Source organism: Falco rusticolus, chromosome 6 (genome assembly GCF_015220075.1).
Source record: "Falco rusticolus isolate bFalRus1 chromosome 6, bFalRus1.pri, whole genome shotgun sequence".
Classification (NCBI taxonomy): Eukaryota; Metazoa; Chordata; class Aves; order Falconiformes; family Falconidae; genus Falco; species Falco rusticolus.
In genome coordinates, this window is record NC_051192.1 from 15,831,657 (window position 1) to 15,845,804 (window position 14,148).

Below are 14,148 nucleotides of genomic sequence, written 5' to 3' on the forward strand. Positions count from 1 at the left end.
AAATGGAAAAATATGGAAGATGTCATGAGAGTGAATAGACCATGTGGGAGTCAACCTCTTTGCTGCATCTGATCCTTATTTTTTAAATGTTTTTAAATATTTTTTTTATTTCCCTTTGTCAGGTGCAGCCGTCACTGTATGGAGAGTACTGGAGACTTGTTCAAGTGGTAATTCAATGGGTGCTGTAGGAGAAAAGTAAGAAACAGGTAAGCTAGATAATTTTTCCAGGACAAAAGGGTACTGGTAGTTGTGGAGGGAGAAGGAGACCGAGGAACCAAAACTAAGAGGAAAATGTGGGGTGGAAAATACGTGAAATGGAATGCAACAGAAGATAACATGCCAGTTCAGAATGTAGGGCTTGATATTAAACAGTATCTACATATTCCTTACAGGCACTGAACCCCCATTAAAAATTTGGAGTGCATAGTCCCCTTTACTTCAGTGCAGAACTACAAATGGAGTAGACAGACTTAGCCTGGAAACAGATATGCAGAGTGAAGAGGGAAGGCAGACAGGGGATGACCATTTACTCTCTCCTGCAGTAAAAGCACTAGGAAGTGTAAAATAAATAGCTCAAGAGGCAGGTTTGAAATATTTGAAAGGACTATTTCTTCAAAGAATACAACAGTAAACGGTTTTATTCGTTGCTGTAGGATGACAAGAAGACACTTAAAACTTACACCAGTTAGAAACCCACAAAAACAGTAGGTGAAATAAATGGCAAGAAATCATCAAGGAATGTTAAATAGCAATGGGCCTTCCCTGAGTGGCAAGTCACAGGAGAGTAGGGGAGTACGCCAGGGAAATTTCAGTCTTTGCTGTCCTGCTTCTTCTGCTATTCTCTTGGCACTCTGGCTGCTGTTAGTCACTAGGCTAAATGAATCTTTGATATGGACCAGACAAGTTATTCTGATGTCTGCACCACAAGACGCCTCTTTCTGTTTCTCTGCTGGGTCTTACGCTCTGTTCCACAGCCCAGCTGCCCTGCAGATAGTTTTCCTGCAGAGTTTTTGATCTGTTGACCTGAGAACCTATTCATGGGTTAGAAAAAAAAACCCACTGTCAACAAAACCAAACCATGGTCCTTCCAGTGCAGCCAGCTCCCTTGTAGAGAAATGCAGCGCAACACTTGGATGCCAAACAAGATGGGATGAAATACTAATTATGGTAAGACTTTACAAAAAAAAGGCTATCTGCCCCCACGAGAATCCAAGCCTCCAAGCTAGTCTTTCGTGGAACAAAAGTAAGTTGTCAGATTTGAATAATTTCCCTGCATGTAGAAAAATCCTCACATTTCTACATTGCCCCCCCCTTCATCCCTCCCCCCCCCCCCTTCAGTTTTGCAAACAAGAAAAGAAACACTAGGAGCTATTCCACTGGATAACCATGCAAATGAAACAGGAGATTTAAATGTCTTAGCAAGGAGATCAGAGACACAGTTGGAAACAGCTGTAAGGGGGTATTGGAGTGTTTATAAGGGAATAGGATGGGTGCATTATTTGGCTTGGTGACTTCATTAGTGATATTTGGCATCAGATGCTCAGCTGGTGTACATCAGAAGAGCTCCTCTGTGCCTGCCTACCTCCTCTGAGGATTCACTTATTTGTCCTGAATATGGATTTCTACATTATTCTATTTTATTTTTCTCCACTGCATTGGTCTCCAGGCAGCATTTTGAGAATAGGAACTTAAGCCATGAGCAGATACTTTGTTAGACAGAACAAAACCCAGGTTATATCTCTTGCCTTGAAGATTTTGAGGTCTTATTAGAGACAAAATCACAAGTTTTGATTCAGCTTGCACACCAGTAAATGAATTGTAAGGATACAGGACCTTTATACAGCCTAAACTCAAAAATTCCCAGTTTCTTGTGGTTCAAAATAGACCTACCAAAATGTATCAGCTGTGACTTTTTGTCCATACAGCAATATCAAATACTTGTGTAAAATTCAGTAGGAATTGTCACTTATTAATTTCATGGTCTCTCTTAGATTTCCTGAAATAAAATAAAAATTAGATAGGAGTTTTTCTTCTTAATTTTTATCTTTTATAGCTATTTTTACAGCAGTTATGGAAGTATTGCTCTGCTCCAGAAGCTGAAGACCTGTCTGTACTTTGCCTGGTTTTAAAGTGGAAGACTATTTAGCAAAAAGTAGAAATATGATTCCTCCTGAAAGAAATTCTCCTTTGATACATCCTTTGTACAATTCACAATGTGCCCCTTGCTCTTGAATCTATACCATTCAGTCTTTTTTTAAATTTTTTCCCAATTTGGGGAAGGTGGGGAGAAATAAGCAATCATGTGAGACATCCTGCCTGATGATATATATGTCAAGAAAATCAGCCATTTCTGTTGATGGGGGTGCATCTACAGACTGAATAGATAAGGAAGAAAGACAAACCACTTCTTTTCATGCACCCAGTGGACACACAAACTTCAGACTAAGCAATGAAAATGTTTGCACCTGCATTCAGCAGACAAGATGTCAGTGAGTAGACTCCTACCAATAACAGAAACTTCTATGTCTTTTCATAAAAGGACATGTCCCCAGCTCTCCCAGTCAAGCCAACAGTGCATGTCCCAGACAGTGCATAGTCCATGGCTTCCCCTTACACACCCATTTCAGTGGCCTTTAACACAGCAGAAGGATTTTTGTCTGTAGAATACTAGAAAACATAAAACTTTGGTCAATGCCTTCAAAAAATATTGGTGTCCGGAGGATCATTGAAAGCTTGGGGCATTAGATTTTTCAAAGAAAATTTTAAAACAAAGACGTTTGAGGAAGACAGACAGTCTGTGAAACTGTTAAAATTTAGCCAAATATTTAATTTTCCATCAAAATAAGAAAGTTAAACATTTTGTTCATCCTTATTTAGGGCTCTAGCGTGGAACATCAGTATCTTCCATAGTAATTCCAGTTATCAGCGCGAAGTCAGAAAGGAAAGGTCATAGAATCATTTAGGTTGGAAAAAAACCTTAAGGGAATCAAGTCCAACTGTTAACTCAGTAAAGCCAAGTCCACCACTAACCCATGTCCCTAAGCACCACACCTACACATTTTTTAAATACCTCCAGGGATGGTGACTCAGCCACATCTCTGGGCAGCCTGTTCCACTGTCTGACAAGACTGTCAGTGAAGTATTTTTTCTAATAGCCAATCTAAACCTCCTCTGGTGCAACTTGAGGCCGTTTCCTCTCATCCTATCACTTGTTGCTTGGGAAAAGAGACTGACGCCCACCTTGCTACAGCCTCCTTTCAAAACCCCAGCCAGTTCCCTCAGCTGCTCCTCATCAGACTTGTTCTCTACACCCTTCACCAGCTACGTAGATAAGATATATAACACTGCAAGCCTTTCTCCTACAAGGAGATTTAAATGAGGGTGATGCCAAGCAGAATGACAGAAATCCTGGTTAATGCTCTGAAACCCATAACTTCTGGGGTTTTTTTCTACCTTTCTTCTGTCTGCCTTTGAGCAAACTGATGAACTTCACCTCTCCTTGGATTGTCCACACCAAACTGTGGGCCTAGCTTCATTTGTATCTGTGAGATAATGTGGATATTCTTGTTAGGAAAGGACATTAGAAAAGCAGAATTGCATTGTCAGTGCTGACAGCCTGCCCAGGGCAGCACTAGCTGTTCTTCACCAGCAGAGGTTGGTACAGGCAGCAGAGGTTTTGGCTGTACAGGGTTAATGAAGTTTGCTTTTGATGAACTTTCAAAGCCGTCGATGGGTTCATGGAGGTGCAAGTTCAAGAAGCATCATTGTAGAGGTCAATATAATTATACACCAAACGACACACCCCCCTGATCAGAAGGTATGAGCAGAGGGTATATGAAGCATGCAGTATGCAAGATGATGGTGCTATTAGAAGGTCCTTCATGGATAAGGTCTAGGGACTTTTGTTAGCCCAAACTGAATGTGCATTCATCATGGCAAAGTGCAGAGTGCAGTGCCAGAAAGGCAAATTTTTATCTCTGTGAATACCCTGAGCAGGCACCAGCCAGTCCTTTTAATGCACCATGGCCCATTGTGTGTAAAGAAAATGTCCATGTTTTAAGCCTTCAGTGCTTTCGTTTCACAAAACACTGTTCACAGGATAACTGCAGGCTGGAGCCATGAATCCATTTTGCCTTATTTACATGAATTTTCCACAGAGTCCTTCAGGAGGTATCATACTCAGCACTTCCCAAAGGAAATTATGGGTATAAAATTCATGAGAAATCCTGCTTTCTCTAGAGTATTAGTAGACATCTCTCTATTATGCAACCCAGGAATATTATAAACCAATAAATAAACCTTGACAAGAAGGATATTTCCCTCACTGAGCCAAGCATCCTGAGAGGTGTGGGGAGTATATGTGCAGTGTTTTTTAAGGATAGTGTTGGGGTTTTTTTTTATTCCTGAAATATCCACAGTGATTAAGATTAGAGCAGTACTGGCTTAGCCTCTGCAGCAACCGTAATACAAGAATATAATACCAATCTGTAATCACCCTTGTAATACACCTATTTTATTAAGCAATGTTAATAAGCCTTATATATGTCATGTCTTGGTAGAGCAGAGGAGGAATTTGATGGCTTAATGAAAGTGAGTCTTTCTAATTTTTTTCCATTTGAACAGACTAAGGCCAGAGCTCATCTGAAAAGCAAGTTTGTATCTGAGCTCAAGCTTTCCAGTCTGTCCATTACAATGCTCAATGGAGAAGACATAGTCCTTATAAACTCTACAAAAGTGGAAAGTTATTTACAGCTGCATTTTTGGAGTTGCAAAACTATTTGGTATCACAGTTTGTGTTTCACAATTGTTTGTACTCCATAGATCTGGAAAGGAGCTAACCTAGCCGATGACTTTGAAAGAGAATTTGTATAAACATAAGCTGTAAATTAACTCCATTTACCTTCTAGACCTTATCTAAACCTGCATGTCCAGAGAAGGTACCTCATGGACTTGGACGGGCTGTGGAGTCAGCACAATGTCAGTCACAGGTGGCTGCTCCTACATTTGTCATTTCTTCGGAGGCAGCATCTGGCACTTCACTGGGAACATCTCACACTGAGAGGAACCTTGTGAGGAGCAAGTCCTGAGACTCATGACAAAAACATGCCTTAGCTTCCTAATAATGCAGTTTTCAAAGATTGTTTACCGAAGATTTGTAAGATGAGATAATCAGGCATGAAAGGCTTAATTACATGGGATTTTTCTTAATATTAGAAGGCTGAATCAGCTCTGGATGTATAAAGAGGACTGGGAAGTGGTGTCAGAGCTGTTCTTTGCTGCCCTGCTTCCTTTCCTGGGTGCTCTCCTGTTTTCTCCCTGCTGCTGCAGGATGAGGCATTGCCTCACTTCAGCACACATCTCCCAGGGTGAAGGATGAAGCTGCACACAGCCTCTCGTCCCTCTTTCCTCCCTCTATGTCCCCCACCACCTATGTTGCAAGAAGTATCCTCCTTTTGTCCAGCAACACTTCCTGCTCTCCTCCAGTTTCCAGGATCTTGGGAAAACTAAGCGGGATGGGAAAAGGAAGAGGGATGAGCCATCTTCTGAATGACAAAAGGAGATTGCTGGGCCAGTCCAGGAGCCAGAGGAAATCCTCAGGGATCCCATTGTGCTCTTCTGTTTGTGGTCAAGGGTGATGGTGGGTGCAAAGATGCTGCAGACACCTTTGGTGAGTGTGCCTGAAGGAAGGGTCTCCCAAAATCACCTCCTCCCTTACTAAACTATTTACCAATATCTTCACCCTTCACATCCCAGTAGTTCCACTCTGAATTTGCTTGGCTTACCATTTTTTGTCTGTGCAATAGAAGTTATTTCCAAAATTCTCTTTGACCAACAGGTATTTTTAGACTGTGACCATGTCATAAGATCAGCACTTTCAGAGGTGTTTTATTGCACTTTAAGATAAGAGTAAGAGATATAAAGTGACACACCTTCTGCAGGTACCCATTGCAGGTTACAGCAAAAGCCTAATTGACAAATTTACACTGGGCACCTAATTTTCAGCTGGTTTTAAATCCCTCCTTTTTTTACTATGCAAAGTGTTTTCCCCACCTGTGTTTCCTTTGCAAACCCTCTGCAAAATTATAAACAACTTCTTGAACTGTAGACATCAAAACCAGAAGCACTATAAATCCTAGAATAAAAGCAACCTCTTCTTATTTAAAAGCTTTGTGTCTATGCAGCAAAACAACATTAGCTCCTTTGTAAGACCTTTATCCTGACGAAAATCATCTTTAGTTATTACCTACCATGATGACAAGCTGTTTTCAGTCACCAGCTGTCAGAAGAGAAACTGCCTAGTAAATAAAGCCATATACTTAAGTGTAATTTTTCTATCATTACAATAAAATGTATCTCGTTTGTCTGCATGGTTGATCCACTGATCGCACAGCATAAGGGATCTGTCCTCTTATTTTATTTATCATCCCCTGAACCTCCATCTCACTAGCCAATTGGCTGATTACCAACTTTTAGATTATCTTCGTGTTTATAGAAAAAACATTGCTACAATAGCATCAGGGCAAAACCTGATCCCTCTGTGACCGGACTAGAATCAAACCTACTCAGCAGTGACTTCTATAAACACGTTTTGAGGCTGCCAGCCTATTCTTAATCCACTTAAGGTGTACTGTGTTAATTTTGTGCTTTTTCCCCCCAGTTTTGTAATCAAAATGTCGTGGTGTACCAAGTCAGATGCCTCACAGATGCCTATTGCTTGCATACCACTATCTTTATCAACTAAACTTGTAATCTCGTCAGAAAAAGAGCTATCGGTTTACTTTGACAGGACCTGTTTTCCATAAGCTTGTGTTGACTGGCATTCACTAGGTGTCCCTTTTTATTTCTGAGGATGGGGTACTCTAGGGTATGAGGGAAGGGAGTTTGCCAGAGCACGTACATCTGCAGCCTCAAATTCAAGCACCAATTGTCAGCTTGTCTCCGGCAGACTACGGCAGCCTGAAATGGCCCTGAAGTTATTTTATGCTTTGCTCTCTCCAAATCAAGACTGTCCTGTCTGGAAATCCAAGGAGGCCTTTCTCAGTCTCTATATAAATAATTCTTTCATACAGCCAACATTATTAGTCATAGTGTGCAATCGGTTCTGTATTAGAATAGTAAAGAAGCCCACTGGCAGTGTGAAATGACTGATCTCCGGTGTGGATGTATCTAGAGCGCCGAGTCCCAACAGCCGTCTACCTTGAGGCATGGGAGAATTTAAGTTGGTGAGGCGGAGGAGGGATTGGTGATATTAGGGAAGCTGACAATTTGTGTGACATGACAGCTCTTCTGCATGGACTGCACTTTCCTTTTTTTTTTTTTTTTTTTTTTTTTTCCTTTAACCATCAGCACCTTGCAAGTGAAACCAGTTTAGGTGCACTTATTATTTCTGTTCTTATTTCTATTTCTCTCTTCCTCTTTCTCTTTCCATTTCTATTTCTATCTCTATTTCTGTTACTATCACTATTACTATCACCACTATTACTCTTTTGTTTCAAGGGTGGTTTCAATGGCAACCAGGATGCCAGGATTGGACTGCACTTGGAAAATAATTAATAAGAAACAGTCTCAGTGCTGAGGACCCTGAAGCCTGAGTGGGCAAAGTAGACTGAGGTATGGAGAAAAGCTGTATTAGCATTCTATTTTGCATGCGAGGAGCTGAGGGGCAGAGACATTAAATGAGTGGCCTAAGGTCAGAGAGGGGAATTGGTGGCAGGATGCAGACTTGAACTGAGGACAGCTGATATCCAACCTAATGCATAAGCTGCATTACTTTCTCAGTGTTACCTGTCTCCATTTTTCTCTCTGAAACAGGCTTAGATAACAGCAATGGTGTCGTGAATTTTTCTGAGGACAGATAGCCAAGGGAAACGGGTGCTTTTTCTGATTTCATTTCCACTTGTTCCTAGTGCAAGCTTTAGTGAGTTGCTTAACTATTCCCTGCTTCATGGCATCTTTGCCTCCAAAAGGGGTTAGCAAAAGCAGCCATTAGAGCTAGCAAGAATCTACTGTTTCTCTTTGAAGGGAAAACCTGAATTTAAAAAAGAATACCAGAGATGTTGTGGGTATTTTTTTTAATTATGAAAACATTTTCTTTAGGATTATCACAATTTTTTCCAGAGTTTTGGAGGATTGCATAGACCCTCAGCCTCCTTGAAATGGAGTGCTGCAGGCAATATTTGTAGGATGTGCAAGATGGGAACCTTGACTGACCTCATGGTTATCTCCTAGGAGCATGAGATGACCAAAAACCTGAACCCCTGTAACCTCTTAGGGGCTGCCTCAGGTGGGGAAACCAGGCAATCCCAAGATCCTCACTTCCAACATAAGATGGTACTGGATGAATTACTACTAAGAGGGACAATCACAGAGCAGGGAACTATTTGAGGAGGGAAAAACTGCCACAGAACATCTTATGCAGGATTTATGCACTTCACTGTACTTTTCCTATTAGAAAATAACTCTTGATGAGTTGGGAACTGCTCAGTGAAAGACCCCACTGGACGTAGGATGTGCATCACCAGGTTAAGCTGAAAAGCCTGCTTAAAAAGGCTAGAAGCCAAGCACCTCATCCAAGTTATTCAGGTAACACCTGCAGAGAAACAGGCTCTTCTGCAGGGTGATTCAGCCTGCCCTGCCATAGCTGTGTACGAAAAGTAAAGCAAAGCACCCTCCTGAGTGCATCTGACGGTATTAACCAGAAGCAAAGGAGAATTAGATTAGAATAGACACCTAACTTTTAATAATTAGGAGTAATGAGTGTAGATGAAAGGTAGGCGGTCTTGGTTTTGTTCCTCCACTGAGTGTCTTGGAGAGCAATGGTCCGGTGCTTCCAGCTTCACGCAGTAAGGTGGAGGGCTGGTTAATCAGTGACTTGCATAAAAATATTCTTCAGTGCCACCTCTTGGGAGCAAAGGAAAATGTGTCTTGTGTTCAGGGTTTATCTCATGTATGTATTGTCTTCATCCTAATTTTGACCTCTACACAGCCCAGATAAACATATAAATGTCTTCACACTGTTATCGAAATCAGCAAATTCTTTTATGCTCTGTCTGTGCGTATCAAGGAAGTCAAAGAAACCACGATTTTGCTCAACAGCAAGAAACCTTGAATTGAAAGCTTCCCTTTCTGACAATTTCACCTGTCACAGTGGACCATGGCACTCATCGTCAGAGAAATAGAGGTATTAGGACCCACAGCAAAGAACTTTTGATGCCATTCACTGGGGAATAGTGTTTCAGACTTCAGTATATCATATAATTTACCATGCAATTTTAGATTAAACAAGTGGATACTGAATCATCTTTGGACTAGTAAGCTACTAAGCCCAGTGGTGGACATGAAGATAAAAAGTCCCGATGGGCAAGTCTTAAAAGGGAGTTGGAATTTATGCTTCAGCTAATCATCGCTGTGGTGTCTGAAAACAAGAAGAAAGCAGGAGGCATAACAGAATGAAATGTAGCATCCTTCTCCCTGCAATGCACATCTTTTCTCTGGGATTAAAATAGGGTTTGCATTTTAAATTTTCATTTACTAAACAGAAAAATATTTTACTAGGAGGGAATGGTATTAAGGAGAAATGATTCTTTGTGTGCCCTCAGGCCTGGTGAAGACAGGATTTGATTTGCTGTGTTAGGCTGGAATCTGGATTGATACACAGAGATGAGAAGGTGTTTAATAAAATTTACATTTCATTTTCTCACTTGACACCAGTCTCCTGTCACTCACCGAATGAAGGGAATATGACAAATAACTTTTGTCAGCACCTAGACATAGAGAGACAGTTGGGGGGGTGGGAGGTGGGTGGGAAGCAAGGGTGGGATATTTTTAGCATCATTCCCTTTGACGGCTGTGAGACTTGGCGTGTCTTGGGCACCGGCTTCATCTTTAATGTACTTCGGAACAGAGAGGTGTATCAGGAGGAAGGCACCAATTAATCCAACCACACCTAACGTCCCTGGGTATGGACAAATGACCTAGTGGGGAATGAATGGGGTGACCTACACCCGAAGCAGCAGAGCATTTCAGTGCATGCTCCATGCTCAGCTCGCATGCCGCTCCGCTCTGACATACGCCGTTCCATCCGGCTGGAGTGCATCTTCCACAGCGCTGCTGAGGAGATCCGCTCCCATGCCTTGGCTGTGTCACCTGTTTCTGGTTTTCTTCTTTCCCTAGTGATCCCAAGTTAAAGTGGCTGGGTTTAGTATTAAAAGCTTTTTTCCACCTGAACTGAGGTTTCTAATTGAGGAGCAAAAGTCAGAGTCCTAGTCAGCATCTACCTCCATGAGGTTTAACTGCACAAAGCAAGAAAGAGGGAGGTCTCTTGCAGGAGGACTGAGTATATATTCTCCTTTTCTTCTTTTCCTGTGAGGTACTACCCCTTATCTGTTCAGCTGAATTTTAAGTGAGATCCCTGTGTCCCACAGGACTCCCACAGAACTTGGAAAGCAACAAAAAATGTGTGGGGACATCTGGAAAAGCAAGGTGAATAAGCATTATTCCCTATTTGTCCTGCAACAAAACCTGGAAAATATCAGGCAGAACATTTAAAATAAAAGCAGAAGAAACTTGCTTTTTCACATGGGATATACATAATTTGGTGTAACATGATATTAATGGCACACTTTCAGAGAATGCTTAGGGACAACAGGTCTACCCAATGGCCATTAGGAGCAACCATTATAACCAGAAAGTCTTTTCTTGCTTAAAATAAAATCCAGGGGAGGTTCATTTCATATTTTCCCCTTTTCTTATACCCTTCCTCAAATATCCAGCACAGGCAGTCCTCAGTATGAGGGGTCTGGTTCAATGCAATATGGAAGCTATTCAAAGGTTTACCTAGCTTATGTTCATGGCCTTCTTCTGCCATAGCCTTTGTTTACAACTGCAGATTGAGCCAGGTTCATCGGCAGTAGGGACTATTTTTCATTCAGCTTGTAAAGTGAGGAAGAAGCTTTGAATTGAAACATCTGAAGCAAAGTTGACAGCATGCTGGGAGTATTTTAGGAGAAAATGATTCACTGATCTGTAGACCAAAAGAGAGGAACAGAAGCTTAGGTAGAGTCAGATTTTTCTTTCACATAATTTTCCAGTTTTGGGGGGTGGGGTGAGGTTGCCAAAGTATTCACCTTAAGCATAAAGCTAGGGACAAACTAAGCTATTTTTATTTTATTTTTCAATTAGTTTGGGACCATTGTGTCTTTTTATTACTTTTTTTCTTTCCTTCCTCCCTACATTTTTCCTTGTCTTTGCTGGTCAGAATGTGAAAGAAAAGAGAAAAGAGGAAAGGAAAAATAAATAAACCAAAAAGAAAGCAAAAGGAGAGTGTAAATATCTCCCCAAACAACCATCCTTCAAAAGCCATTTCAATTTCCAGTTTAAAAAAGAAAACTTTCTCTATGTCTTTCTATTTTCCTTTTCAGAAAATTCACTAATGAAATAGTTGCTCTAGTTTTATTTTGTTCTTTCAAAACTGAAAATTTTGAAATGCCTTGGTGAGAGAGTAGAAGATTGTTGGTAGTTTCTTGGCAGCTCCAGACCTCCACACACACACACACAGAGGTCTGAGCCAGTGAAAAAGAACTGTGATACCTACCAAAGGTGCTTCCTAGGCTGACCTCATGCTCCTAGGAACTTCACTGTCCCTCACTGCAGCCTGTCATGTCACCTAATATGTGAAATCTTATATCTCAGGTAGCACCCACCTCCTGTCCCCATCCCCCCAAAAAGCATATGGCTTTTACACACCATAGAAATCCCTGTGCAAACACCCTTGGCTGCTACGTTCTTGAATCTTGGAATGACCCTATGGTAGGGCCTGGCTTTTGTTCTTCCAATTGTCTTTATGTTGATCAACAAATCATCACTCAATGTTTCTCACCTTTTAGTAGGTACAAAGCTGGAATAATTTCAAGTCCTGGCAAATGCATAATGATTGTAAAAAAAATAAATCTAAGAAGCCCGTGAATCTGTATAACCAGGAGATACCCATAACCACCCTTGGAGTGTTGCATCATGCAGCTTTCCCGATCCAGTGAAGGTTTTCTCACACAGTTTCTAGTGCACTGAAGATTGGTTTTGAGTTTAATTTCACTCTTATTAAGTCTATTCATTCCAGAATCAGAAGATCACAAAAAAGCCTTCTGACCGGACACTTGCCTCCTTTATTTGCCATTTATACCTCTCATCCTATAGAAATAAATGCCATAATAAATGTCATAATAAATAGGGATTGGAAGTTATACCATATAGAGATGATGAAAGGGTTTATAATCTCATTGCTGTTATTTGGTTTCTATTTTTTTCTTTTTTTTTTTTTTTAATTTTGTCTTAGGCACACAATTCCTTCAACCTAGACTGTAATTAATTTTACTACATCACCAGTTATCTCTGCTCCCTAACCAGGCTTGTCATTTTAATTTTTCACAGGCTTTCTTTTTTCTGTCGGTGTGCCTGTTCCTGTATCTTTGTGAAGTCTCATCAACTGTGGCCCAAAGCCTTAGGCAAATTTGTCTGTAATGCACTCCTCTACTTCAGACATAAGAAGAGAAAATACTACGTCCACAAAATGGGGTGGGGGGTGGAGGATAAAAAGGAAGAAGAACAATTTTGACCATACATAGTCTGGGAATTCAGACAAGCCTTGAGAGCCTGGTTAGGAACAAGGCATCCTTTCAGCTACCCTCCTATTTATAACAATTAACTGAATTCAAGTGCTATTGGAGATGGGACAGGAAGAGATTAGCAGGTGGAAACCCCAAATCTAGCAAACTTCATTAAAATTTTGCTGTTGTCTGCAGTGGAATCAAACTTGTCAAATTTCACTGACACTTAACAAGATGGTCAAGAAAGACTTTGAGTCTCGGAGGATGGATCTGCACAGGCAGATGCAGAGACTTTTACATTCATTTGGCCTGCACATTGAAGGCTTCCTTGGTGTTCAGTGTGGGGAAGTTAGCACTTTGCTAAGCCTAAGTAGATGTGCTGAAAGGGCTTAATGTCCCTTGCAGGGCTGGCCTGAATGTGGGCTGAGCTAGAGCACAAGTCTTTGCCACAACATGCCTATAGGTTTCTTTGAAAAGCTGAGCTGACATCCTGATGCTGCCTTTTCATGTGTCCTTGCAGAAGCTGGACTTTGAGTGTATAAACAAGTGAACTCCTTTCAGATGAACGCCTTGCAGTTGGCCCAGAAGTCTTAACAACCTCAAGTCTATCAAGGCACCCCATTCCTCGTGGGTAACCCGCATCACACTGTGGGTTCTTCCTCTGGTTTCTTCCATTCCATCCCTACTGTCTTGCCCGCACATTGCCTTTTGGAATGTATAATATCTTCTTATCAAGGAGCATTTCAACACATGGATTTATCCGTAAAAAGTCCATGCAAAGGTGGAAGCCACTGTTGCCCTAATTATAGTGTAAGGATTAAGGAGAACTCAACAATGTAAAGACTAAGAATCTTGAGCAAGATCACCAAAAGTTCTGATGGCAAGGCAGTAATGACATGAAGGTGTTCTATAGGCCAAGCTGATATTCAAACTATTGTAAAATGAAGCTTCTGGCTTGGGACATGAGATGTGTGTTCTCTTTCCTTGCCCTGCCCAGGACATCCTGGAGCAGTCTGGGTATGTCTGTTCATCTAACCATACATTGCCTGTAAGAGCAAGAGGCTGGTTTTTTCCTTTGCCTGTCTAGATGGAAAAATTTTCAAAATAAACGTGGACCTCCATCAGCCACAAAGCAGTAGAATCCCATTTAATCCAAGTGTTGCTGAAGTCAGTCTAGAACCAATTATTTTTGGAAAAGATACCATCTCATTTTTAATCATGTTCTTCAACCACAAAGTCTCAGTCACATCTTTCTCTCTCATCACTACAGTGATTTTTTTCCTGATAAACAGGTTCCCCTAAATCTCTTATTTATTCAGGATTCACTTCTTGTTTGCACTAATTTTTCATTAGTTTTTGCTTCACTTTCTCCCCACTGCTTCCCCATGGTCCACCACTCACCCAATTAATGTACAGTAGTGTGGGAAATCAAGAGAAACAATGCTGCAATCAAAGATTTTTTAGCCCTGCTTATGCCTTTAGAAGTCTATACATGCAAGACATTACTTATTCTGTAAACAAAGTATGGATAAATGCAAGGATTATG